The 26812-nt window shown below is 40.3% G+C and overlaps 1 long non-coding RNA gene across 1 annotated transcript in view; it reads left to right on the forward strand.

Moving 5' to 3' along the window:
• The first annotated feature begins 18393 nt into the window (after positions 1-18393).
• The window catches only part of LOC111926063 (uncharacterized), a 48412-nt gene continuing 39993 nt past the window's right edge, over positions 18394-26812 (forward strand). Inside the window, exon 1 of the long non-coding RNA XR_015283048.1 lies at positions 18394-18599. This is a non-coding gene — a long non-coding RNA (uncharacterized LOC111926063). The remainder of the gene's footprint in view (positions 18600-26812) is intronic.

The raw sequence follows: 26812 nt of genomic DNA on the forward strand, positions 1-26812 counted from the left end.
CAGATACTCAGTTACTTTCCTGTTGTAAAACAAATATCTCTGACCATTTTCCAAAAGAAAAATGGTTTTGAAAGAGATTGTATTTGCTGTGATAATGGGTCTAGAATATGCTTCACTATTCACAAATATCTGGTTTTTTTTTTTCTGGAAGTTTCTGCATGGTGAAGATGAATTTATTACCTGAGATAAAAAGAAAATTAGAAAAAGAAAATTAGATGATTGATTTCTCTTTTAATTGCAATCCAGAGTATCTTGCTTTCTGACTCTCACTTTTAATCATGTTCCAGGCAGTGCTCTCTGTGTCAATGGCAGAGAGGATCTCTGGGGTGTTGCCGCATGAATGAGCATGACCTCTTCTTCCTCTTTGGCTGGCTATGGACCACAGGTCCTGGGCCCAGGATGAACAATCCTAAATTCTTCTTGAGTCTACTTTTTAGAAACAAATTTCAAATTTGCCAGATAAGAGTTTGGAAAAGACCATGTAATTTATTTAATGAAAGACAAGGTGTGAATCTACTCATTAAAATTCATAATGAGATGCATGTGGCATCTTAACACTTCTTACTATTCTGCAGATAGACTTTGTTAAAGGCCATTTTGCTCTTTCTAGCAGGACTACATGGCACAGATAAAGGGTTTTGAATTACAGAAATGAGAATACGTTTTCAAGTCTATTACCTCCAATTTCCAGTCATTAAATGATTCAGTGGTAGAGTTTCTGTTTTAACTTTAGTGACCTCTAGCAGGGACATCAAGCTAAAGTGACTCATGAAGAAGACTTGTAAGTTCCACATTTTCACATACATTTAGAAACAAATAGAGGGATGGCTAAAAAGCAGTTCAGCCTGTTCCTCTCAGCCTCAGATCAGATTTCAACCAAAATAATGTTTCCCCTAAATATGTAGTGGGAATATATAAGTAGCATCATTCCTTTCTTTTCTGAACAGGTGTCCTGGGTACAGAGAGAAGGGGTGGAGCTATCAGGTCTGTTTAGTCAAATACCATTTTACATCATGGCCAGGGCATGGTTTCACCAGGGCAAATGCTGTGGCCAGAACCAGAAGGGAGCTCATTTTGTCTGGCTCACTCAGGCCAAGGGACTGACGGACCCCAGCACCTCCCTCATTTATTGTCCCTCCCCTGCTGGCAGGGAGAAGTGGGGTGGCTTTTTTGGAGTTTAGTTCCCCATTAGTTGTCAAAAGCAACACAGCAGGCCTCCCTACACCTGGGAGATGTTCATTGCATTGGAGACTCAGCAAAGGAGCCAAGGGGAAGCACAGAGCTTTCTAATTTCTGGAGTGAACTATCTCTTTTACTCCATCAAGGTTAAAGGATTTGAGTGAAGCAAGGCACATTTTCCCTTCACAAATCCATTTCTCACTTCTGCCTCTGGATCTACCAGAGACTGATTCTCTACATTGTCCTCCTTTCACCACTGCTCTACATTTTCTCTTTTAAAAAAGTCAGAAGGAAGTTCAGAGGCAGTTTCAGCCCTGAACAAAAGAGCAAAATGCTTTCACACTTCCACCCCTCCTTACCACAGTGGCAGTGGGGTAAAGGAGGTCTCCTGCCAGCAGGTTATGATAGGGGTCTCCTCCATCAGCTTGGGCAGATAGGACAGGAGTGTCACATGTCTCTTCCCCTGCTCTCCTATTATTCTCTGAAAAAGTCTGTTTTCTGAGTGATTCTTAACAGAGCCTAAGTGCTTGCTTACTTGTACTTTTAACATTTGCACTAATGATGGAGGGTAAAATAATATACAACCAGAAATGTGAAGCAAAAAGGAAGGTATTTCTCCAGACACAGAAAGCTCAGCAGCATTAGTTGATCAGGAGCATGCGTAACTAAAGCTGTATATGCACGGAATTACATACAGATACATAATTGCAAGAGCTTGATCTTGTAGAACCTGCATTTTGTATTTTAAATGCATGCCATGTGGGATATGTTTGCTTACAGTCTTAGAGATAAACTACATCTCTAGCACATCTTTCTTAATTTAAGCATTATCTGAGTAAATTAGAGGATTTATTCCATAGAGTGTGCTATTGGGTAGCTCATGCATAAATTGGTTCAAAGTTACATATATGCTATGTGTACCTCCAGCTGATTTTAGTGAGGCTGCCTTGTAGGAAACATGCCACCCATGGTCAACCTACATGTATAGTCCCACGTTAGGTTTACACAGCAGAAAACAATTTCTTTATGCAAAACACAAGTTACTGTGCTGACTTCTCAGAGTGGTATGATGTAATTCACATAGCAGATTCATGCATCAAGTATCCTCATGAACGTGGGTAAGTGAGCAACTGTGTGGAGCTGCATTGCCAGCTGGAGTTAAAGCACAACACTGCCATGACATGAAATTTTTAAAAATTATTAGTCTCTGTGTTGATTCTCAGGTCTTATGTTTCACATCTGCATACAGTAGGTAATAACAATGTATTTGTAATTTTGCTGTACTGAGCAACAAGAAAGCTAATGCAGCCAGTTCAGGACAGGGAGAGGTTTGCACAACATGCCCTAACCAGCTACCCAGTTACTGAAGGGGGAAGTGTACACATAAATACCAGCTGGTACTAGTAAAGGAAAATTAATTAGTAATATTAAAGAGTGTTCATCATAGTAAATGTTTAGAAGTGTTTATGGTGCTTTCATAGCATCTGCTCAGGACTCCATTAGTAAATATTTTTTTAAAGAGGCTCTTTCTCCACTTTTCAACCTTCTTATGTGATATTACTAAAATAATCCCTTCTCAATGTGTACTCAACTTCTGCTTTCAGCTTTTAAATAAATACTACATATCTGCATACTCTCTTTGGTTACAGCTCACCCCTGATCTGCTGTAGAGCTCTGGGGCAGATCAGGACTGTGCATCTGCAATTTAAGCAGGGCATTTTCTTGTATGGAGACAACACATTTCTTGTGTTATGTTGAACAGTGGTGTTTCAGGAGCAGGACATGTGTTTTTGAAGGATAATACAGGTGCACATCACTCATAGTTAGTCTTGCTGCTTTCACAGTGATGCCAGTGCCAGTGTTACAGATTAGAAGAAGGGTAAAAAAGAAAATAAGCCTCAACTGCATGGACAGAATGAATTAAGAAGATTCTTCCTTATAAGTTCACATAAATGTGTTCAATTCTTATCATGTTGTTAGGAAAACAGAAATACTTTCTTCCATGTAAGCTTCTGCATCCTCTGGACCCTTCTTAACCCACCTGAAACTAGTGGGAAAAAATCCATTGAATTAAGGAAAAATTACATTTGTAATTTCATACATGGGAAATAAAAGCCCTGTGTTACCATATTTTATTGATGAAACCTGGCATTTCAGACAGTTTTGCTTGAAAACACAACAGTAACACCCCTGGTATTTCTAGTGAAAAACACAGTCTCAGATACAGATTTTTGCTCTGTATTAACCATAGACCTGCATTTCTTATGTTTGCATATTCTAAAGGAAATAATTTTTAAAGAACTTAAAGTACGTTAGCTAGTAAATTCTAGTAGTTTTGGTTTTTCTCTTCTGGGAAAACAAAGGAAAGGCCATGCAATATATTCAGTGATACAGAATATGACAGGTGTGCAGGTAAATATTAATAAAATACATAGTGTAAATTAGGCATCCCTCACAACTACAATTTTCCATAAATTCATTGATACTAAAGTTGTATGAGATCCCCAAGTCAACTCATCCACTTGATTCATTATGTAAAATCATACATATTGAAGTTATAATCTTTATCTGTATCACTTCCTTTTCCATTTTTTCTAAATTACTTAAAATCTAAAAAGAGATGAACAGAAGTTATGAAACCATATGGAAAATATTTACAAAACAAGAATTTTCTCTAGCCCAACTTTGAACATCTGAGTTGGTCTTATACTCTGGGACAGTTAGTTTATTATAGTGAAAAAGTGATGACAGGTCTCTTTAGGCAATCATGCACACAATTCTTAAGTGGGTGTCTAATACCAGTGAGAGGACCCACCTTCTCGAAGTCCTTTTCCATCTTCATTGATCAGAAAGAGAGCTTAGATAACTATGCTAGATCAGGTACCAACTCTCAGATGCCAAAATGTAGGTAATGACTATCCCATTGAGTGATTTTATTTTCTGTTCAGGCCTTTTGGAAGTGGCAAATTAAAAATAAGAACAATTGTCATAGTCCTTTCTTAATTTTTCAGCTGTTTCTTCCCATGTGTGTTTCAGAATCACCCAGAAATATCTTCAACAGTTTTCTCTTTGCTTTCCATCTGTGTAAGGCTGTATAAGTCTCACACTGTTGTTTCACTTTTCATCTCTGTAATTTTAATTTAAGCCATCTCTCAAGACCATGGAGCCTTCTCTCTGCACTGTGTGCTGGAGACTCTTGCTAGATCTGTTTCAGCATGGGAATATGGTTGGCTTTTTTGTGACTGTATGTTGCCAAGGCACTTTAATTTGCAAAAGAGAAGCCTAAACATTTCTGCTCATACAGTGAGTTGGTTACTTAAGGAAGGACAGTGGGATTAAGAGATCCCAAAACAGCACTGTTCACCCAAGCTGTTTAGCTGTCTAAACATTAGACTGTGTCAGTGGTCAGAGGAAAAAGAACAAAATCTCCAGGCGGTGGTTTATGCCTCACAAAGGTTGCCATCAGAGCAGTCCATGAACCTCACTCAGCAAATCAGACTCTCTCTTTTGGTGCCTAACTCAAAACAAATTCTTGATTTTTAAAGGGCTGTAGCCAAGCAAGATTCATTCCAGTGCCCAATGCAGCTTGAGTTTCCAGGGTATGGAGAGAAATGAAGTGAATCTCACTGCTCCTAAACACTAAATACCAAACTAAATGAATCCCAGCTTTACTACTGAGACCTATTTATCTGCTATATTTGATGTTTTATTAGCACCTAATATAAGTGTGGTTCTGACTGAAAGAAGGGTTTTAATTCTGTTAAAACAGAATCCACCCTGAGATTTTTCCTATAAATTTATGGCCTACAATCTTTTTTTAAAAAAAAAATTAAGGAGCCCCTATAACTTCTAATAGAGCTATAATACCAAGATAGCAAAATACAAATGAATTTCCAATATTTTTCTTACTTCAGCTGCAGACACACACAACAGCTCATGACACAACCAGTATTTTAAGTACTTCATGAAGACCTTCAGTATAAAATTCTATCTATTGATAGAGAAAAGCCCAGCATTATTATTGTTATTGTTGATGCTATAATTATCTTTACTCTTAGGTTAGCATCAGTCCCAAAAATTAATTTCTTTTCCCTCAGTTCATGCTGTACATGCTCAACACGTTGTTGATATTTGACACAACTTTTTGTAAATGGAAAGAGCCATGCCTTTCAACACACTTACCCCATCAAAATTTCCTGACAGCAGACAGCAAAATAATTCCTAATTTCCAAAGATTTCCAAATTCATGCTAATTCTGAGTCTTTCAGCAGTCAGATGTATTTCCTATCATTTCCCCACCTTTCTCATAGAAAATTGTCTCTTTTTAAATATATTTTTTAGTTATGGCACATTCCAAAATTTGGGCCTTTCATCTGTCTGGCTTTTCCCTCCCATTTATCATCATTTTCTGCTATGTATCTGTCCAGTTATCTTTGTCTTTCCTTTAATTTCTGTTTCTTGGTCCCCAGATAGAGAATGAAATATTAGGTTTGTCAAGCGTATATCATTGTTTAAATGCCTGGAGATGATGGGTTAAACAGCACAATCAATGAAACAAACCTCCAGTGCATTGCAGCTACTGCAAATGATGTTCCCTCTGGCTGTTTAAGACCTACCAAGTCAATAACCTATTAATATCATACTCTGCTAGGGTCAGCGCCAAACAAGTCACACGTCTTTTCAAGGCATTCAGCTTATGAGGGATTAAATGAAAGGCTGTTGGTCCTTTGGTGGCCTTGAAAAAATTGTGATTTTTTTAATCTTCTTGCAAGATTAAACCTTGTTGACTGAAATAAATTAAAAATTTAAAATGGATCAGATAGTAGTTACTGTAGCTACATAAAATCATAGAGCAACATCAACTGCACCACCGGTAATTCACGTGGAACCATCACTCCTCTCTAGAATCTGATAATATGTTGCTGATATAGACTGCAAAATAAGTCAGCCAACATGGCTTTGCTCTCTGTATATACAGTGAAAAAAATGTTTAGTCTTATCCACAAAAATAGCAAAGACTACTGGTTTTATTTCCAAAATAGTACCACAGAGTACAATAGGTTATTTTGCCACTTAAGGTACCATCTAATATGAACACCATTTACAGACAGTTAATTTTCATAAACTGAGGGCTGAATTCTACTTAAGGTGCAGTTTTTAGGTCACATAAGGTCTCTACATCCATCTGGAGAAAACTTTCTACTATATCAAGCTCTAATTCATTGCATGGATCTGCAGACTTCACCATGATTAGTACAAGTAATTAATACATAGTATGGCAATGTGAGAAGGTGTTGTAAAACCTTCTGAGAAAGCAACATTTAGTCTGAACTTTTTGATCACAAGCTGGGACGTTTCCAGCTCTGAAACAAATGTGGCTCAAGAGAATGATTTTTGAAAAATCCAAAACATATGTCAGAGCCCTTTTAATTAAGAAGGACTTTCACACTGAAATGATCTGTTGGATTATGTTGTGCTCAAAGTTGTACCCGTTTATTTGCAATAGGATGTCTACTTCCAAGCTTGTTGTGTCCCATTCTGAACTAGACCTTTAAATTTTTCAAACTTCCACATTGTGAGCCTATCCAAATATGAACAAGAGACTTGAGACAAACATCACAATGCCATTGGGAAGACACTGCCAGGAGGCATCCAAAGAGCTCCCAATGCCCATCCACAAACCAGTAACAAACCACTCAATTCAATGGTTAACAGGAAAATAAATCACCTCCTCATGTGCTCTGGATAAGGTTGCAAAACCAAGAGGCCTGAGTCACTGCACGTGTCCTGTCCATCCCCTGTGGTCTCAGAGAATATTCCCACTGCAACCACACATGCAACCAACATTTAATTGGGACCTGGGAGAGTACTGTATTACTGGATGCAGGTGTAAGTGAAGTATCCCATTCCCATCCTGATCCTGGACAAAAATTGTTTTCAAAACACAAGAACTTGAAGGCCTCTCACTTGGTAAAGTTGCTTTTCATTTAGGAGGCTAGAGGAGAAACTAATGAGAAGGAAGGGAGAAAGAAAGCTGAAAAACAGATAATTCACCACTCAGATCAGGGATGAGCCTGATCATGTGCCCTCAAGAAGAATGAAGGTGAAAGTATCAAAAGGTTGGGGCTCAGTCCTGGAAGGTGGTGACTCATTCAATCCAGTACAGCAAAGCATTATTTTCACAGAATGTTTAATGCCAAAGAATAATTCCACTGACTTTGGGAATGTATGCTGAATGAATGTCAAACCAGTGGTTAAGGTCTCCTTGTAAACATCTTTCGAGGCATAGTTTCTAATTTAAAATAAATAAACAAGAAACCTGATCAACATGAAGAAATGAACAGCACATTCAGTCTTCTTCTCACAGAAGAATTTACACAGGGTTCAAAATACATTGGCCCAAATTAAGCAGAAAAGAAAGAGAAAGTACCTATCTCATCCCTGATTATAAAAAAAAAAGAACTTCAGGGGCTCGCAGTAAAGCCTTCTGGCAGAAAGAAACTTCAAAATCTATCCTTTTTTTTCCCTTAACTGAGAATCCCCCTTTGAAGTACACTGCAAAGGATTCTGCCTGTCCCCAGAAGCCCTGTGCAGTGCCGCTAGCCATCAGCTCCCACCACTTCTGAATTAACATCCCACAGACACTCCGAAGGAGCAGCACACCTACATTTCCTAGCAGATAACTTATTTAGTATACGAGCTCCTGTTACCCACCAGGCCAAAAGAAAAAGCACCATACCCCTTCGGTATTATCCCTGATCCCCAAGAGGAGAGATCAGCTCTTCCATGAAACATCAAATAACACATTGCAGGCACAGTGGATTTGTGTGTGTGTGTGACTAGGTTGTGTAATTTCCACAATGCTCTGTGGTAGAGTTTGGGGCCATGTTACTTCACTGCTGGGGAAGGTTTGCTCTCTGCATCCCTATAAAGCTTAGCATTTATGGAAGTGTTACAATTGGCCAGATTTCTTCCCTTGTCATCAGCTAGACTGGAAGGGTGATCCATGTCTTCACACTTCCCTTTCTGGTTATTAGCTGGACAAGGGCAGCAGCACCCAGTGCTCATGGGGACTTGTGCTCCACTCGAGAGCCAGATGGCTCCCCACATCCACTACAACCCTGATCAAGACCAGCCACAAACATGAGATGTGAAAATTAATAAAGAAAATGGTTAATCTAGCCAAATTTTGTTTTCTGTAACAACCGCCAAAGTAGATTTTAGGAAACAAAGAGAAATACTCAATTGTTTTTACCCTGGATAATGATTAAATACACTTCCCAGATACAAAGTGTCATCTTAAACCTAGAAAATTAGTGATTTTTTTCCTGGTCTGACACTGAAAATAAAAGTTACTATCAGTATAGTTAATTTATACTGACTAATACCAGAATGTATGCATGAACAATAAACCCTTTCTTTGAATTCTCTCTCCTTTCTGGCCTCAGTATCATCTTGAAGTAGAGTCAGTGGAAGTTTACTCCACCAGCACAAGGGGACATGGAAATCCTCTTGCTAATGCTTCTGCCTGCTGCACCAATTAAAGGAGCAGAAAATGTATCCTGGAATTCTTTACTGAACAGTCAAGAAGGTGAACTGAATGATGGCCAGGTCTGTATGACTGAAACTCTGAGTGCTCCTTTTACCCATGCAGGTATTTTCCAGGTTGTCAGAAGGTCCAAATTAGATACCCTATTAGATGATCCCCAGGGTTCAGAACCTTCACTTACCCATACCATCACACCGAGATATGTTAGATGGGAATCTGCACCTAAAATATTTTTACCTCTGTGTCACAGCTGCCTTTACTCCAAGGACTATGAGTGCAGGGACTGGCAATTGACAAAGGTCCTATTGTGAATAAAGGTAGAACTTCAGCAACAAGAAATTCCCAAGTGCTATATCTGTCTTTTAAGCACAAAAGGTTCTGTTACTTCCCACTGCAAGTCAGTGCTAAGTCCCTCATGCCTTTCTCTTACTCCTGTCTCCCAAAGAGCTGGCACCAAAGAGTTCCATTCCCACAGGCTTTTGCAGGGATTTAAGAGTACAAAACCATCCCTTCAATTCTCACTCCATGTTTTCCAAATAATGTCATGTCCTGTTGCTGGGATGGAAGCCAGGTACCTGCAAACAGCTGAGATCTATTGCTATGTCCCTTTTATATGTTATTTGCCAATTCTATTAACTGCAATCCCAATCAGGCAGAACTAAACCTGCCCTGAGCATGCTGGTGTTTTCAGTAAGATGAGGCCAGTGAAGGATATGTTTCTATGTCCTGTTCTTCTTCATTTTAGAGCTTTATTCAATCCATTGGAGCTTCTCCTCCAAGCCCCACTCTTCTTCTTCAGTACCTGCTGCCTTCCCTCATTTTGATGTTGTGATACCCTTTCCATGTTGGTTCATGGACCTTTTACTAAAGCGCTATAAGGAAACACGGATAGCATTCAGAGAAACAGTTAATCCCATCACTAAGAAAGTTCATCTTCTCATTGAAGTTTTTCACATATGAAATATATGTCTTTAGGAAAATAACCAGTATGTAGCAAGGAAGTATGGAAAAGAGAAACCCTTGAAATTAATAATATTTAAATAGTACACATCACTTTGATTTCCACCTCACTTCAGAGTTCTTTTCTTGCTCATTAGTCTTCTCTGAAACCCCCAGTATTGTCAAAATTTTGTAGAGTTTATGTATTTATTTATTTATTTGTTTGGTTTTAATCCATATGTCAGCCACAAAAATATCTTAAAATGAGAGTTTGGGGAAAGGTCCACAAAATGAACATAGACACAAATGTTGAGTTGATCAACAACTGGAGTTGAATACTCTGGAGTTTGATTGACTGAAGATATCTAGAAACATAATATAAATACACATCATCACATTCTGATCCAGAATGGCCAAGTATGAGTTCAACAGATAAGTTCAATTAGTTTTGAATTGTGTTCACCAAAACACACTTAAATGTTGCTGCTATGTTCTGTCTTTTCAGAAATGGCATTTTAAAAAAAATCACACATTTGCATTCCAGTAACTTGTATCTAAAGTTTTCCAGATGCTCCACAAAAGTTTTGTGAGCACAAACCAGGATTTCTAGAAGTGTTCAATCTTTGTCTCTTTGCTGTTAGTGCAAATTTTGCAATGTGTTCATTGCATACCCAGTTCAACAAAACAGTCAGTGGCAAAATCTGCCATTTAATAAAAGATGTAACATTGTTGGGTAAACAACCTCTCCTCTTTCTGTTCTGATCATAGTACATGGCAGGAAGCTAAGTGAAAGTTGGTCCTTACAAGGATGAAACAAACACAGAGAAGATTTTTCTGCTTGACAGTATTTACTTCTTTCTAGAAAGCAAAGTAGTGGCAGATTTCTTTGTAAGAAAAATCAAACTGTTTCGAACAAAATTAATATGTTTGGCCAATGTGTCCTCTCTCCCTCTCTCCCACCATCATCTCCCACAATGACACTGACATTTCTTCACAGTGAAAATGGGAGTTTTATTCTGAGCTCTCCTGAGGAGTTCTGCAGTTAAGGTTCTGCCTATTAGAGACAAAATCAGCTGGTGACGTTTTCACTAAAGGCTTGATTAAAACTCATCTGGGAAAATGCTTCTTGTTCTTCTTGTCCAGAGGCACGAGTCTTGGTTAGAGTCTTAGTTCAGATATTGCTCTTTCAAGGAAGGCCAGGTGATGGTCAGGGCTGGCCCTGGGAGTCTGACACCGAGAAAGGAGGTCTCAGGTGCCTTATCCTGTGTCAACTCAACGTGCAGCTCTGTCATTCAAGTAACACAGGCGTGTCCCTATTTATTTCTCTTGAAAATAGTGAAAAATAGAACTTACTCCCAAGTAAATCTCAGGAATAAAAATTATTTAAGTATTTGTCTAAAACTGGTCTGCTCACTTCTGTATTTGCCTACAAAGAAGAAAAGCTGGAAATAGCTACTTCTGATCAAATATCTCATCAGAGGAATTGTAGCTGGGGGAGACATGGGATTTCAAAAGAAGAAAGGTTCTCAGAGAACAAAAATGGGTCACCTATCACAAGGGCTTAGGCACCCGATGTGCCAAATGGATTCGCTAGTTCCTGCTCTGGACTTCTCATCTTCTCAGGAATGAACAAGAAGGATCCATACTTGTCTGTGTCAATATGACTTTGGCCTCTAGTTCACAGTGGAGTCATGGTGGTACATGCATTGTTTAGGATGTTTTTTGTCATTGTACATGTTACATATAATGTTTTATTGAAAAGTAAAACAGAGCAAAGAAAATGAAACAGGAGTTAGCCTGAATGTCTTTTTTGACAGCTATCACTAATGCATTACTTTAAAAACACATATTTTTATTATGTACAAGTTATGGTAGTATCACTGGGGATAAGCCACAAACTCAGCACTGGCTACAAAGTTCGGTACATCCAGTGTTGTCTGGGATGTTGGGAGTATTTCCTTCCTGTGCTTTATACTCAGCATAATTTGATTATGATGTCCTGCATATATTAAAAAGGAAGCTGTTATTGAGGGTAATGGGCATAATGACACCACTTTATATTGTAATGCAGAATGCATTGCTTCAAGTGCTTGCAACACTTTAGTCAGTTCCTTTAAAATTGAAAACAGACACAGAGCCATTCTGAATGCAACCTGCTATCTTTAGCCACCAATCTTGTGGCTGACATCTCTACAAACAGCTCAGCCTTCACCAAAGTTGAGGAAATTTCTAAGAGCATTCTTCTTTAGTGCCTCAAGTTTTAAAAGTAATGTACAAATGGTGATTTCTTTCATAAATCGCATTAAAGAAAAAGATTGGTTTTCCTAGGGAGAGAAGCATAGTCATTTTTCACAAATGGAAAGTGTCTGGTCCAAACAGAACACTGCATTTAATACATCACTATTTTATTCATGTCATTTGTAAACAGAAAGACATCCTTGCCAATGTCAGTATTTTTTCTCCTCTTTTGCCCTTTAAAAAACGCTTATAAATTAAGCTTCCTTCTGCATCTGTGAGCTCAAACACAAGGGCAGAAGCCTTCTAATGCAATACAAGGTGCACAATTTCCCCACCCAAACCTCACCAGGAACAAGTTGTACAGACAGAGTCCCAGGAGGTTTCCTCTGAATCCTATCCTTCCAGAGGCACAGAGCTTGCCCAGTGAAAGTACAGTTGGGAACTCTTCCAGTCTTCAAATTTGCATTTTCCTCTCCTCCCTCAATAAGAGACTGTCCATGGGGGAGAGAAATCTCCCCTCAGAGGTTGAGAGCCTTGAGTTCCCCCAGCTCAGAGCCAGGGGCAGAATCTCAGCCATGACCAAATGCTGGTGCCTAAAAAGCAGCACTGTGACAAATGTGTGCAACATGTACTGGATGGGCCACTAAAGTAGCCAAATGTTGGGAACATTTTGAACAAAGTCACTTGTCCGCTTGCCAGCTCCTCAGTTTCTAGAGACTCATGTCAGACCCAGGAGAGAAACTAATACAAAGTAATGAAGAGGACAACCTCAGTAAGAAAACTTCAAGAACAGTGTTGTCAGGATCTGTTTTTTGTTTATTGTCACTTGATACCTTAAAAGTGCTCTGGGAAAAAAAAAATGAATAATTTGCAGTAAGGTTAAGTAGTGATTCCAAGTTGGTGCAGTCCTAAATTAACGATAGAGGCAGGTCAGGTGAAAAAAGCAATCTAAAAGCTTGATCAAATAGTCTCCTTTGAACATCAAAAGTTATTGATATTCGAAACATGATGTAATTCATCTCAGAACACCAAAAAAAAAATTAATTAATTTCAGACTCAATTTCAGACTCACAAGATGCAAATCCCTTGGCCCAGGCTTCACTGACCCTAAAAACCTACTTAATGCCCATATTATGTACCACTGCAAATCTCCCAGTCCAGTGCTTTGGCTGTGAGGGGTAGTAAATTTAAAAGCAGAGGAATATCAAACAGAGAAGTGAATTGTGTCTAAACAGCACCACTGAGAACATTAGTGGAATATTGTCCCCATCTTTCAGCCACTTCAAAACATACAAAGGAAAAATGTGGAAATAATCCAGAAAACTATTACTATTCATTAAGAATTATGGAATATTCCACTCTGTGGTAAGAAATTAGATAATTCAGTGTGTTCATTTTCTTCAAGAAAAGGGTAAGAGCAGATTTATACTATATAAAGCTACCTGTTGGAAAGAAGGAAGTTTCCTGACAGCAGTTGGTTCTCTAATGCAGAAGAGGCCTGACAATCATAACCTGAAAAGTACATCTTCACAAATGATAATTAGAAATTAAGGCCATTTATTTAACAGTTCTATTAATTAACTAACTGAATAATTATAAAGGATGTGGTAGCCTTTTGAACACCATGAAGTATTTATGTGTTCACTGCAGAAATTGTTAATTAATATCTCCAGAAAGCCCCACACAGCTCAAAGGTTAGACAATCAGTCCACTTCCATAAATAGATAAACCTCTTGACTCTTCTTGTTGCCAAAATAATCTTTTTTCTTTGTGCCCCTGTGCATACCTAGGCATATTAATCCAGGCTCTAAGAGATACAACATAAATGCATTGTTGTTGGGGTGGCTGGGTTTGTTTTTTTTTACTATTTCGAAGCCATCTTACTCTGAAGACCCTTTAAAAATACAATATTCTTTTTCTTAATATTTTAGGAGAAATTGAAGACAAGGATTTGTTCAGGGCTGTGCTGTTCTGAAAGGAAAATGAATATATGGGATAGAAAACAATCAGCTTCTAGAAGATGAATAGTTGTTTACCTGGTAAGGTGGAGAGGAAGCGGTATCTCCCTAGGCATACAAATCCCCCTGCTCCTGCTCACAGTAGATGTACAGGGAAGGTAATTGCACAGAGAGGAAAAAATGAGGGGGGCTCTGTCACTCATTCACTTGAAAAGCACCAGAGAAAACTTTGTCAGAGCACTGATGACGAAGGTTTCCTAAATTACAGCATTTGAGAAGGCGGGTGCAGATGATGCAGCCCTGTGGTCCATTTAGGCACCTGAACATATAAATAATCTTCGAAGGTGTTAAAAGTTAGCTGTGCAGTAACTGAGAGCTTGTCCTCTCACCCCTCTGCCCTGCTCCCCTCTCCTCCCATTACTAGGAACATGCAAGACAAACTGTTCTAGAAAGGCTATCTTTTAATCAGGATCTGAAATCTCCATATACGGTGTGTTTGCTGGATTTGAGTTTGGGCTGTGTTTTCTCTTCCCTCCATATAATACTCCAGGGATATCAGGTACCCACTCTTCAATGGGTTGGTTGGTACTTGATGTCACTGGTCTCAGAGCTATTCACTGTGAATAATGTTTGGTCCTTTTTTATTTTAATTGCTGGAATGGCTGTGGATATAAGTTGCTCAACACAAAAGGGTGACAAATAATGATGAAAGACACTAGAGTGCTCTCATGTGTAGCTTGGACCAGAAGGAGAAAAGAGATTATTGCAGCTGAACTGGTCACATGGAATTTGCTGGACCTGCCTGCTCCAACCCCCTCCAGCCTCTCTCCGGGAATAGTGCTCTTACAAGCTAAGAAAGACACAGTTGGCACACAAAAAAAAAAAAAAGAAAAAAAAAAAAAAAGAAAAAAAATGATCCCATTAACAATGACCTTTAGAAATTTCAAGGACATAACGCTGCCTTTGTGAAGTGTAAACAGATGCATTGTCAAATAGTTAAAGAACAGAATTGGTCCTGGATCTGTCATTTACCTCCTCACAAACTCAAACTCCAAACTGTAAAGAGTCAGGAGGAAACAGCAGCAGCATGATTATACAGTTAAAGAGACAAATACTTATGTTGGTCTTCTCAGAGACTGATATTTCTATTATATTTTTAATTAACATTTTAATCCTTTAAAATCATTTTAATCCTCGGGAAGCATGTTACAGAGAGAAATCGTTGCTATGAAAAGTGTCAAACAGATAATAGCTAAAATTAATGGTTTTGTGATATATCAAGTTTTCAAATTGTTCTTTTATTAAAAGAGCCTGACATTTTTCATTACAGCAAGCAGGGCTTTCTGAATAAAAAGTAAGCATGTACCCCAGATTACAGAACATTTAACTATTTGCATGATAAAGTCTTCGTCCTGGTTTTCCATCTGTTGAAAGAGTTGCCGGTAGACTAGATAAATACCTTTTGTGGTGGCAGAGAGAAGCCCAAACCAAGGTATCCCAGACTCCTCCTCATGCTCTTTCTTGTTTTAGCTAGGGTTCTTCATAGCCCCCAAAGCCCTTTGCAAGACCAGGGTTCACTGGGGCTTCACCGTGTGCTGGGCTCAGCTGATTGTCATTGCACACCCATGCCAGGGGCTGCTCTCCCTCCTGCTTGGCTCAGAGTGCCATTGGTGGCACAGTGTTTTCTCATTTGAGCGGCTCAAGGCAACCTCTGAAAGGCTGTAATTCATAATAGGATCAATAACTGTGTGCATAATTACAAAAACACTTCAGTAAGTGGATATGAGCTGCTGCAGACCTCATCTTTAGACCTTTGCAAACACACAGTTCCTTGTCTCACAGTCAAGCTCTTCCTTTCTGACATCTCTGAATGTAGCACACACAAAAGTCAGAACACATAAACTGTAAATCCTCTGCTTACTGGGAGCCATAAATAGCTACAGGTAGAGATTATGACCCATAGGAAATGGGATCATTGTCTGAAAAATAAAATATTAAAGCAATTCCACTAAGAACTAGCCTTTTCTTAAAATCACCTTGGTATTTGATCTTAAATATGTCTTCTTGTCAAACAACGTGCTGGTTCAGCAGTGAGCAGAGTCTTCTTTCTGTGGAAGTTTTGCAATGTTTTACTTGGATGTGGTTACTCCAGTGGTTTTCTTCTTTTTATTTTTTTTCTTCTTTAAATGGAAAGCAAAATATTACCTGTGGTAGTAAAAGAATGGTGAAATGAGAGAATGAGTGATCCTGTTAAAAACTGTGGATTGCCATCACATGTGCTCTTAGGTACATGCTGGATAATACAGGGCTGTTTGCAGAGGCCTGCTTTTCGTGCTGGGGAGGCTCTTGTAATAAGCAGTGTAATGAAGCCACAGGTATAATGCACTGCTGCCTGAGGTCACCAATTAAGACAATGTATGAAACCTGAATGAAATGTTTCCCCAGCCCTCCCTACCTCTGTTTGGGTGCACAAAGCTCAATTAGGCACTCAAGAGTTTGGAGATCTCTTTTAGCAGAAACTTGCATAAATACCTTAATGCATCAGGCTGATATTTCCAAAGATTTGGTTTATTAACCCTCTCTGGCACTAACTTGTTCAGAGCCCTGAATACCTCAGTTCCTCCTCTCTCCTTCCCAAAAGAAGGATAAATGGCATTTCAGTCCGGGGGGACACCTCTGCTAGCTGTCACATACAGTCAATGTGAGGCAGGCATGCTCTCTGGCTTGCTTGCCTGCTCCCCTTCACACCCAGGAGATCCAGGCTCTAAAGGGACTGCAGTACAGAAGGGTGAGGGCAGCAAGCTGGACACAAGAATTGCCCTCTTGGTGGGCACACAAGCACAAAATTGGAAGGACAAACAGCCACACTTACATCTGGTACCCGTCTGTCAGCATTTCAAATGAAAGTCAATCATAACCACACCATACCCCTGAGATGTCAGCACTAGATCTTTCTTGGGGAGTTGCAGCATGTCCAAAACCTCCTGTCAAATTTAGCCCATTTTAGCCCTAACAGGGACCCACATGTTACATTTGTCCTTAAATCTTTGTTGCCCAAGCTGTGTCAGCTCCCTAATAGTTTTCTGATGATGTCAAAATTGCTAGGTTTGACCTCAAGATCCATGTCTAGTTTGGGGTGCCATCAGCAGAGATGTCCTCACCGCCAGTGATGCCATGGGAGCCTGGAGAGTGGAAGCACCACCAAGACTGAGCTAAACTGGGGACATGGGGGGATGGAGGCAGCAGGTCTCTTTCCCTGTAGGCTCCTGGAGTCTGGATTTTGGTACCCTCTACCCTTTCAAGGTCAATGCAGTGACCTTGAGGGCAGGCTACAACGTCTGTTTATTTTCCCAGGCTCTCTCTTGCAGTGGGAGTGGGGCAGAAGGGTGAGAATGGCAGGGAGAAGGTAGCATCCTTTGTAGGGGAGAGCAAGGGGGGGCTTGCCTGTGGCTGTACAGAGCTTGCCCCAGTGTACAAATTAATTAAGACACTTCCTGTATTAAAGAATAAACCCACACACATTGAAATCAAACCACAAAACTAATAGCATGGTAAATCCAATATTGCTAAGAGTGAAATTCTTTTTTACCTAGACAGAAATTATTCCAAAATCAAAATGAGGAAATAGTGACATGTTGGCTAGGAAAAAAAAAACAAAAACAAACAAAAAAAAAACCAAAAATAAACAAAAAACAAAACCCAAATCCATTTATTTTCTCACAAAAAGTCCATGTAAGCTGTAAATCCTGACCTGCATTAATCAAATTTCACTTTTAGAAAACAGTGGTGCAAATGCCCCTTAATCCATGAAGTCAGACTTAACTTGGGGGGTGATGGGAGGAGATTTCTTGGTTCCCAGAAAATATCTTTCTTGCATCCACTGCAGAGCCTTAGCCTTTATTCCATCGTACAGTGAAAGAAATGCAAGGGGGCTTGAATACTGGGGGGGGGGGGGGAGAGAAAAGAGAAAAAAAGGCAAAGCAAAAAAAAAAGGAAGGGAAAAAAAAAAAAAAAAAAAAAAAAAAAAGCCGCCTTCTTTGTGTCCTTATCTCTCCCGATGCGTGTTACATGTTGCAGCAAAGAGCAGGGGCGCTGAAGCCGAGCCCAGAAATCCGAGTGGATTTGACGACGCCCCCGGTAAACAGCGTGGCACAAAAGTCCATTGTGCTATGAGATAACTGCGGGGCTGAATGGGGGAGGCTGTCACGGGGGGGATTGTTGGGCCAGTCACCATCGGATCACAGTCGAGGCCTGAATTCCTTTATGGTTCATCAGGGCCTGTTGGTACCACAGAAAGTGTCATGATCCTTTTTTTCACTGGGGCCAGATGGTGTCCTTTTCTGAGGCCTTCCTAATGCCCGGTTTTCCACATGTAAAACTCCTGGGAAAATGACCTAACTCACAGCTGCTTAGTGAGGCTTGAGCAGGTCTTTAGAAAGACTTCTGTCAGGAACAAGGCGGCCGTACCACTCCGGGGGAGCAGGGGGAGGCCACCAACACAAACCTACCCCTCGCCGTCTATATTTAAGCGGAAATAAAATGCCGCCTGGCCAGCGCCGGCCTGCGCGGGCCGGGCCGGGCCGGGGCCGGCGGGAGAGGCACCGTCTCTGGGCAGAGAAGTGCCAGGAGGGGCCATGGGGCCGGCAGCCGCAGCAGCCGCTTTCCCTTCCCCGGCGAGCAGATGGCCTGAATAAAAACATAGAATGTGGTCCAGAAGGGTCGGGAGAGGACAAAAAGTGAGAGGTTCCCCAGGCCGCGGGCAGCCGCCCGGAGAGAGGGGAGGGAGGGAGCCGCCGCTGAAAGGGGTGAGGGAGAGAGGGGACTTTTGATGTCGGGAGGGCCGTGCTTGCCCGCTGCCTCTCCTCTCCCTGAATGATTCCCCGAGGAGCGGCGGGACCGCAGGTGCGGCGCTTAGAAAGCCCAAAGCCCTTTCTATCGATAAAATAATGCCTGGCCAGAGGAGCTCTCCCAAGGCTGCGAGGGATGCGAAGCTGAACAGCTTCCGTGGCGGTGCTTATTTTCCCCAATCAAGGCGTTAGCAGTAATTATCCTGATAACTTTTATCCACGGTGATTGACCTTTTAGCCTTCACTGTACATCGCTGTATCGGGATGTTTTCACTTGCCTGGCTTTGCCAGGGAATTTTTTTGGTTTGGGTTGATGAAAGCATCCATATCCATCCTTTGCACATTTTTTTTTTGGAAGCACTATGTTTCCAGCCGTACATCTGTCAGTGTATCTGCAGATATTTCAGCAACTGCTATACCTATCCTACAACTTTTCCAATGGTATTCTATTTTCAGAAGCCTGCACAGAAATAAGCACAGCTCAGTAAACATACCAACACTTGGTTTTATTTTACTTGTTCTGTGACCCAGAACATGCTTTAATCCCAGTGTTAAATACATTCCCTCTCATATATTTTAAAGTGAATATGGAAAGCTCCAATAGGATTTCTTTCCTGAACATGGCCATCTAAGAAATTAAATAGAGCTGTCTTAAAAGTAGCTATAATTGTTATGGAGAAATTGTGAGATTTTCATAAAAATCTTGTTTTTTTCAATTAAAAACTGAAAGCCAGAACAGAACAACTAGGCTAAAAGTCTTTCAGGGCTGATATGTTAAAAATCAATTTTGGTTTCAAATATTTAATTTATGAAAAAAAAATACAAAAATATGCTTACTCTTACATTTTCCATTTTCAGGCTTGCACAGAACACTTGTGTTCTGTGTTTTTCTTTTTGGCTAAGATCTTTTTTTTTTTTTAACTTTTTTTTTGTTCCAACAGAATCCCAATCCTCATTTTTTTTATTTTGCAGTCAGATCTGAGTGGAAAAAAAATGTACCATTGATCTCAAGTAGGTATTGTTCAAAGGTTTTTTTTCTGTGCTTGTTAAGAATACAAGTTAGCTTTGTTACAGAACATACATCCAGGGCATTAAAAGATGATACAAAAGAAAACAAGTAATTTTTCAATCTCACCTTCTCAGCTAAAAAAATAAAAGATGGAAGAAGTGTATGTAAAGATTCTCCTAGTTGCTCAGAACAGAGTAGTTTTTCAGTGCTTTTTGAGAGTGAAACTTAAATAAAACCAGTCCAAAAGTGTTTGGCCATTCCAAACTGCTCTGTTCTGGAGCATCTGCCTTTGACCCAAAAACTACTGACATCCATGAATTTCGTTTCTCTTTGGTAACTTGCAGATTATTGATTTTATCGTTTGCTTGACATTTCACAGTGCATTGCCTCACTTACAGAAATGTTCAGCATTTACACTCTGATGTGAACTGTCATAAAGTGAGGTAACATTCCATAAAATCCTAAGGGGAAAAACACTTTGATGAGATGCAGTCCAACTTGGAAGGACTGTATTTTTTCTCAAGCTGTTCTAGGCTCACTCACCCTGAAAAAGCACATTTCAGAAGGGACAAGATAATTTTAAATAAGAACTGCTGTTTAAAAGGAAAAACAAAAAGGATGAAATCTTTTATAGTAACAAGAGCAGGAATCACTATTGGTGTGTAACATAAAAGAAGTGAAATGCACATGTACTTGCTATGCTCCGCTTTCAGCAGAGCAACAAAGTTCAAGAGAAACAGCTTGTGCTTTACATTTTTGATCTGCTCATTCCCCTTCTTGCTCTAAAATGTATCGCTGGGCCTGAATACCCCCAAGAAATCAGGCAGAGGCATCCGGCACGTACTTAGGATCTGTGTCTTGCAACAGAAGGAGCCCGAGAAAGAGAGCCAGCCCTTCTCCTGCTGGGTCAGTCACATGCAGTCAGGCTTTTGCATAGAGCTAGCCTTCTGTCTCCTTCCTTTCAGGGGCAGAGTAACATTTTGTAGTGACACAAAGAAATTCTTCCCTCTCTTGGTCATAAAGACCCACACTAGAGCACTAGATCCTCTTTATCAACTGCTCTTTTCTTATAGGATACAATATATTTTATTTACATATTAATTGATCAGTTTGTCTGAAAAACTTGGAAAGCCCAGTGGTTCACAAAAACATAAACCACTCTACTTGTAGTCATTTCTGAAACTTGAAGAAAATTGCAGTACCTCTGCTTTGCCCAACTCTCCATAATCTATATCCTCGCCATTATACATATTACTATTGTGCAGGGCTCATAGTTGGGATGTAATTAGTTAAATTTTATGGGTGACAAAGCAGAGAACCAAACTGCAATGAAATTATTACCACAGATGAAACAAAAGTATTTGGCCACTTTCTTCTTCTTTTTGGGGAAAAAACGATGCCTGTAAAACGCCTGGCTTTTTTCATTGCCTTTGAAAGTGGCTGTGCAGTTTGTGAGACACATTGCAGTAAGCATTCAAAATCTTTTGTCCTGTGTCTTGGACACATACCTACAAGTGTGCATACGACACAAAAAATGTATTTCCTCCCAGACTCTGCTGTCATTTCTTGTACTTTCCATATGCTGCTATTAGCACGATGCAGCTCACCAACAACTGCGTGGCTTGTAAAGCAGGAGAAACCACGACAAAGATAAATGACAGGAAGATTTTCTGCCTTCATGAGTTTTCATCCTAGTCCAATCAGAACCTTGCAATTTCTCTTGGTCTGGTAATTGAGAAACACCAAATGAGATTACTAAGACAAACAAAATTTTAAGACAAACAAAAGCACCACTTCACCTACGGCATGCTTGGGCTCCTTATATAGTGTAACTTCTCCCTAGAAGATTATGTGGAAGGCAAATGGGCTCAAAAAACAACTACACAAAGCCAGAAAATAAAAGTCCAGTGGATAACCACATCTGTGTCAGGAAACTCCTAAATTATAGATGGCTGAAAGCAGACTGCCATGGGAAGGGTCACTCTGTGCTGTTCTCCTCATAGTCTTTCCCTAAGCAGTTATTACTAGACACTGTTAGGGACAGGAGCAAAAGGACCTTTGGTCTCATTCAGTACAGCTGTTCTCTTGTTCCTCTGTTCTTATTTTATTCCAGCAACAAAGTCTATTTTTATTCTTCTCCCTAGAACTGTGGCCAGCACACTGGAAAGGATTTTACTAGGAATCCAGACTGCTGTGAGTGTTCATGGTACACACAGGGACACTATTTTTCTTTCATCTGCACAGGGTAGCTGTGTCAAAGGCATTCTCTGTCTTCTCCAGCTCAGGGTGCTGAAATGCTTTGCAATCAAGACACAGTATACTCACAGGCCTCAGTGATTGTTTAGTATGGCTGAAAACAACATTAATGTCATAACATGGGTAGTTTGACACCTGTGTAAAAGTAAGGATGGCTCCTCTCCAGAATATGTCTGTCACCAGATATTATCTATACTGAGAGCTTTAAAAAAGGCACTTATTTAATTCACAGGAATGATACTAAAATAACCCCGCTGTGTAGGATTCCTTTCCTTTCTGCTGACATGGGTATCACCAGAGGAAAACATGAATCTATAATGTAACAGTTAAAATCTGTCATAGATGTGTGGATCTGTGTGGAAAATACAAAACAACTAACCTTCACACACTGAGTCCCAACTCAACCCAAGCAAAGGACCAGCCTTAAATTCTATTTTGGCCTTGTTTCCCATCTAATGTTTATTAGTTATAGGTCATGGTGCTGACCTCTTCACATGTCAGATGCTCAGGAAGCCTATCAGTCAGTAGTACGCTGCTAGTGTGTCCTAGAGATAGATTGGTCCAGAAGGACTCTCTGAATTTGCTGTTGTCCAGGACTGCACAGGAGGGATTTAGCCTCCATGCTGTGGTCCATTTGTGATCAGGCTGCACCAGAATTCTTGCCTGGCACAGTCAGTGCCATGTCTTGTGCCTGGGCAGAGAAATGGGACAGGGCAGGGAGGTGGCACGGCAAGGGCTGGAAGCAGAAATGGCTGAATCAGATGAGTTGCACGCTAAGCTGATCTCCGTTCAGACCGAGGCGATAGGTGGGCAGCACTTTCCCCACATAGCCCCAGGTGTGACCTGATGCTGAGGCCAGAGCAGCCCTTGCAGCCCCTGACAAAGGGAGGCATGAGTCACATTTCCTTAGTGTCTGCACGAGTGATGCCGTGTACCCATGCCACAGGTCCCTCGCTGCCATCGGCAGGCCTGTTTAGCATAAATGGATCGTGGCAGCACTGCAGCCTTCAGTCTAATGCCAGATGAAATTTATAAGAAGTGTAATGCAAACTTGGAGAACCAATGAAGAGTGGTCCTTAGTCTCTGAACAAAGTAATGCACTTGCCAAACACACTTGCCCTTCAAATCACAGACTTGTTCAAAATGTTCTGGAAATTGTCCTGAACCAAAACCTCAGCATAGATTACCTCCAGGAGCCTGACAGAAAAAACATGGGTTTGATCTCTCTGGTAACTTGACAGGCTGCCATGTCCAAACAACCACATTTAAAAAAGCCTGGATTTCCGTGCGAACACTGCCCTTCTGCTGGATAAATCCAACCCTCTCTACTGGGTAAATTCACGTATGCTAACATAAATTAGCAGCAATGACTATTCGAATAGTCAGATCAGCAAACTGCACTGATGATCAACCAGTACCAGCAGCAAATCAAGCCTATAAATGCCTTTGACTGTGACTCTCAGTCTATTAGAAGTTATGCACCCTAGTAAAAACTCCTGGCATGGTATTCTGCAGCAAATAAATACCCATTTTTTGTTGCTAACCTGTCTTCTTGGTGACTCACCCAGGCAGAGAACTCCCATCTGGGTTTATAAGAATAAGCAGTTTGATATGGAATTTCATAACATACTTCTTACATGTTGCTCACATCCTTCTGTTGAGCTAAATTGATCTTTTTTCTTCTCATTTCCTGGGTAGATTGCATTTGGTCTATGAGTAAACACAGTGTAGCTGCCCCCTTTTCCCAGGCTTTCTAATGAGAATGTGCTGTCTGATCAGGTGCATGCACTCTGCTGTCATTTGCAGCCTGACCTGAAGGTCAGAGGTGATTTGAGCAGGCTCAGGGATGCATACAAATCACATCCTCTTGTCTGTCTGTTTTGTTGACTGGTTCTCCTCAGGGTCATGGCTATCTTAAGTAGCAGCCTGAAGGATAAAGTGCGCCCTGTCTGAGCTGTAAAACTTTGACTTTGGACCAATTGCATCTGACATACAGCAGCATGAGGGTTGGTTTAGCCTTTGGATTCAGAACAAATCACTGGCTATCAATAGCTGATAGTGACATGCAGTTTACTGAATGTCCCCTTTTCTCTGGCAGCTGTATATTCTTTGGAAGAAATGGATGTGTTTTTAAGTTTCTAAGGTCATGTTTTAAATATGATGTTGCACACACTCCATTAGAAAGTAAGTGTAGCAAATAAATAAATAGCTAGAAAATGTTAACGCTGCTTTATGAGTTTGCTCTTGGGCTCCCAGGTGGTGCATAGTATGGGAGGTGGAGGAATAGACACAAAATAGCATAAGAATTACCTACTCTGAAACAAAATTATTAACAAAAGAATTAGCTCACTTACTGAAAACTTTTCAGGAATGATATTGAGGAACAGCCATGCAGGATAAAGCACTGTACTGTCCTCAAGACTGGTGTTCTGCAGGGTGCTTCTTTGCCATCACGGCTGCACCAGCATGGCAGTCGATGCACAGGGTTAGGGGCACAGGAGCAGCATGCTCTACCCATATCCTCCCACTGTGCACAGGACCACCAGGCCCAGCCTCACAGTCCTCATACTGCTCCTGCCACCATGGTAGGGCTTGCCAGTGCAGCAAGAACCTGCTCATGCTAAACGCAAAAAAGGAGAAGTTTTTAAGGCCACCAAGCAGGCATCAAAGAGTTACGGCTCTCAGCTGGCATCAGTCGAGGCCAGATTCAAAGCAGTGACCTGGAAGCAAGTGGCTCTGTATCACCCCCATGGGTTGCCCAGCCCCCTAACACTTCACTTATTAAAAGGCGACTCTAGGACTATGTCAGTGCCCTTGTGCCTCTGCAGCATCATACTAAAAACCCACTCTGTCTCATACGTGTGTAAATCAATTTTATACAAAGGAGCCACTCTTTTATTGGTCAAAATGCTTTGGTAGTATCTATTTATTATTCTATTAAGAGTCACATTACTTTGTCAACAATTATATCTGTTTCATTTTCTCAGCTCTGCTGTCACAGCACTGCTTAAAAATTTTTGCCAAGTTTGTGCTGGAGAATTATACTGAAGGAAACTTTTTCTCATCATATTGTAACTTGGTAGAAAAAGAAAAAGGGATTGTTGTTGTTGTGGTTGTTATTATTATTTCATATATATATATATATATATATATATATATATATATATATATTATTTTTAAAATCAGCCATAACACCAGAAAAGCTGAGGTGCCGCTCTCAGTAAGTACCATGTTACAATTCTCGGTTTATCCACGTATAGAGGCTATCTAGGACTTATAAACTTTTCATAGAGTGCATGTGTAGGTCTCCAATGGTTGTAAAGGAACAGCCTGGGCCAAGAATTTTCTGCAGAAGTGTTCTTTTTTCACTGAACAACCTGATTATTTCATAACTTCTTTTTTTTCTTTCCCACAGAAATTCTTCCCTATCATAATAAAAAAAATTAACAGTCGCATTAAAAAATGAAACATTTTCAGTTTTTATTTGTGTTTTGGGTGGAAAGGATGAACGGCAACTGTTTGCAGAAGATAATCTCATTTTTCAGATTAGTTAAGAACAAACTGTATCTAGTATAGCCTTAAACTACCATTAAGTAAAAAGATATTGATAATACAAAAAACTGGTGAATTCATTTTTTGACAGGTCTCATCATATCTGAAGACTAGTCCCAAGATCTTTCAGGTCTTAGTGAAATAAACAAAGGGTTCAACATATGGTAGAATTGCAGCCTTAATGATATCATATCTGTGAATTGTGAAGTGATGCTACAAGATGAAGAATTGATAGCAGCATAATAGGATATGTTCCTTTCCCAGCAGAATCCAGCAGAGGATTGTAATAGTTCACCAGGGGAAGTAGGGTTAAAAACCTCTGACCCCTGATATCACATAAACATTGCCAAAAAAAATAAAACCCTTGATTGACAGTGAGATGCCTGACTAGCTCAAGTCTGCTCTGAAATCTTTGCTGATAATTACTGGGTTGAATGGTATGAGAAATGGGCAAGAAGGGTATCAGCCACATGAGTGTACATACTCAGAGACCTGAGCATCTCTAATAAGAATTGATGTAGTGTGTCATTTGTAATTTAATCAGCAGCATTACATCTTGATAGCAAAAGGACTATCATGAACGTTTTTGCAGTAAAGTAAGATTAACAGACACACACCCCAGATCTCTGCTGCCTTAAAGTAATGTTCCAGTTGTGACAGTTGCTGATAAATAGAAGAAAATGTGAGTTTATGCTGACATGTGACCCTGATCTGGTCCCACAGTGTGTAGGCATTTTGCTGCACTTGGCACTAGGTGCCAAGCACTGACCTGAGACTTTTTGTGAACACAGGCAGAGCAGTGCAACCCTAATCCAAATTTTTGCCTCATTCTTTTCCAGTGGCTGTTGTATCCCAAAGCCCAGGTCTAGGCCCAGATCTGAGCTTCTCACATCCAGGTCCATTCCAAACATTCCTCACAATTTGTTTGTAAGTTTGGGAGCCGTCTGCTTTACCTTCATGTCCAGGCTTCCCTGCAGGAATTCAGTACCCCAGCATGCACCAACTACATCCTGCCTGACGTGCAAGAAAGCTCCATGGATATTTGGAAGAGATTTACCCTAAAGCTGATGCCAGGGAGTTAGTCATCTCAGCTGAAGCTCCTCATTTTAGACTTTCACTGTAATGGTGGAAAATAGGCCCCTCTAGAGGCAATTTGAGCAGTGTAGCTAAAAAACTTAAGGTGAATGGTTCACTGAAAAGATTTTTTTTTTCTCTGCCCTCACTGAAGAAAAAGCAGTGTTTAGGATACCTATATTTCAGACTTCTGAAGTGAGGTGAGTTAAAT

This window comes from Cyanistes caeruleus, chromosome 2 (assembly GCF_971803275.1).
Source record: "Cyanistes caeruleus chromosome 2, bCyaCae1.hap1.1, whole genome shotgun sequence".
Classification (NCBI taxonomy): Eukaryota; Metazoa; Chordata; class Aves; order Passeriformes; family Paridae; genus Cyanistes; species Cyanistes caeruleus.